The sequence below is a fragment of the Seriola lalandi genome, unplaced genomic scaffold (assembly GCF_002814215.2).
Source record: "Seriola lalandi dorsalis isolate HSWRI2012SDOR001 ecotype SW California unplaced genomic scaffold, Sedor1 jcf7180002054921, whole genome shotgun sequence".
NCBI classification, from domain to species: domain Eukaryota; kingdom Metazoa; phylum Chordata; class Actinopteri; order Carangiformes; family Carangidae; genus Seriola; species Seriola lalandi.
The window spans coordinates 1,568,471-1,570,726 of record NW_019525473.1 but is presented as its reverse complement, the minus strand read 5'-3'; the positions used below and the strand labels follow the sequence as shown (position 1 = coordinate 1,570,726).

At 43.4% G+C, this 2,256-nt stretch overlaps 1 protein-coding gene across 1 annotated transcript in view; it reads left to right on the top strand.

Annotated features, from left to right (window-relative positions):
- LOC111673575 (neuronal membrane glycoprotein M6-a-like) overlaps nucleotides 1–2,256 on the top strand; it is a 27,312-nt gene that overhangs the window by 733 nt on the left and 24,323 nt on the right. The gene's annotated exons all lie outside the window — the stretch shown is intronic.

Here is a 2,256-nt window from a genome sequence, read left to right as displayed (position 1 = left end):
GGCGGGGAGGGGGGAAGGGGTGGTGGAGGGGGAGCAGATAGAAGGAGGGAGCGTGGGGCAAAACCTTGAAATAAAGAGTAAGAACGAGGAGGACGAGGATAAGTGGAGCAGTGATTGATGCCTCCACTGGGATTTTCTTTGTTCGGCTCCATTGTTGATGCTTCACGCCTGTCTGAACCCCTTCTCCTCTCCTCTCCTCGCTCCCTCGCTCTATGCGTGTCACCCTTTTTTTTCTGGTGTCTGTGTCGCTCTCTACCCTTTCCCTCCATTTTCTTCTTCTCTCACTGGCTCTCTCCCTTTCTGTGCTTTTCTTCAGCCTTTTTGACTCAGTTGATTTCAGACTTGATTTTCTGGGTCTATCAGCATCTCTCTCTCACTCTCTCTCTCTCTCTCACTGTCTCTGGCGCTTTCTCTCTTTCTCTCCTCCATCTATTTTGACTCATCTCTCACTCATCTCACTCACCTCCATCTCGCTCTGTCGGTTCCCGCCCTCTTTCCCAGCCTCTTTTTTTTCTCTTCATCCTCATTTCAAATCATACACATTTTAAATCACCTTCCTCTGTATGTTTATGTTTCTGCATTTTGTTTTCATGTTTTCATGTTTTCATCCTCTCATATTGTTGTTGTTAGCGGTGAAAATGGGCGTGTCCATTTTCTTCATAGCACCTTCAGTCTGACTCAGATGTGAGCAGCGCTGCTTATACAAACCATGGTCGGGCATTTGTGATGAAAAATCAAATGTTATTTGCATTAATCGCCGTGGAAACGTTTATTAACACTGTATCTATGGTAACGCTGTTGTGGAGCTGTCTTCTGTTGTGTGATAGGCAGACTCCTGTGTTTTTTTTCTGGAAGGAACCTGTTTTAGCCAATCACAAAGCATTTTTCTCTCCAGGCTCTGAGCCCCTCTCTCCTTCTGTTCATCCATTCATCTCATTCCCACATCCCTGTCTCTCCCTCCTCCTTCATTTAATAAATAAGGAGTACAGGTGTGTGATGACATGTGGCAGGACAGGTGACAGGGATTTTCTAATAAGAGCATTAATGATGTTTTTCACAGCTGTAACTGTGTGATCCAGAAACAGATTCTGATTGGTTGTTTGTCACAGACCTGGTTCAGGTGTTGAATCAGTTTAAATTTAGATTTAACTGTGTAGCCTGTTGCACAAACTGTGAGTGACTGTCTGTTACTGAACAGATGAATGATGTGCTGCTGGCCAATATCATCGATAATGAACAATTCACCTGTGCAGCATGAAACGCAGGGATTCAAATATCTACTAATTATTTTAGAGCATTCAAAGTAAGTCCCATCTAATGCCAACTTAAAACAAAAATGTATTGAATCACTTTAAATCAATTATATTATGCCACATGATTATAATAAAACTAATCCCAGCCCAAGTGGGAGGAGCTTTGAGAGTTCAGCTGTGGCTTGGATCAGTATGAAACTATCTGGTTTGTTAATAACAGGTCAAAGGTCAATGGTACAAGCCTCTGAACATAAAAACTGATGGGGAGAAATTAATCACAACTCCTATGGTGCATTTCAGCAACAAACATACAGCTGGCTTCATCACAACAGAGGCCGAGGATCATGGGTGCTGTAGTGTTTATGCCAAAACGACACGACAGCAAAAGAAATCCGAGCAAAGTTGAAAGAATTAAAACCAGTGGCCATAATGTCAAATTTGTAAATCTACAGTTACCCATGGTTCTGTATCCACATACGCTGAGGCCCCTCCCACTTCACAACTCTATAAAGGTTAAAAATCATGATCACATGACCAAGTGTTACACACCAGGTGACATGAATTAGACCAATTAAAATCCGGGTTGTGTCCCTCCCTCACTCCCTCCTCCCTACTCACTCTCCAGGGAGTTCAGTGTAGAGGACTGTACAGTGAGCTCATCAGCAAAATGAAAAAAAACACTTTTGGACGCTACTTGGGTGATTTTCTCTGCACCGTTTTTCAGTCTTTCAGCAAGAGCCGAATGCATGATGGTATATATTGCTTGATTAGTGACCATCAGCTGTACAGTTGTAGTGGACTATAGAGGGAGTAGTGAGTGATTTCGGACATCCCTGATTTAACCCAGGGATCAGCGTCCTACCTGCTCTACCACCTGAGCCACGCCCCTTTACACCTTAACAGCCATTTACCTTGAGGCTCTCTTCATATAACACAGACCCACAGTCTGAAGAACTGGTACTCTGAAACTCCTTGAGCTGCATCATGTTAGGAATAGTGATTT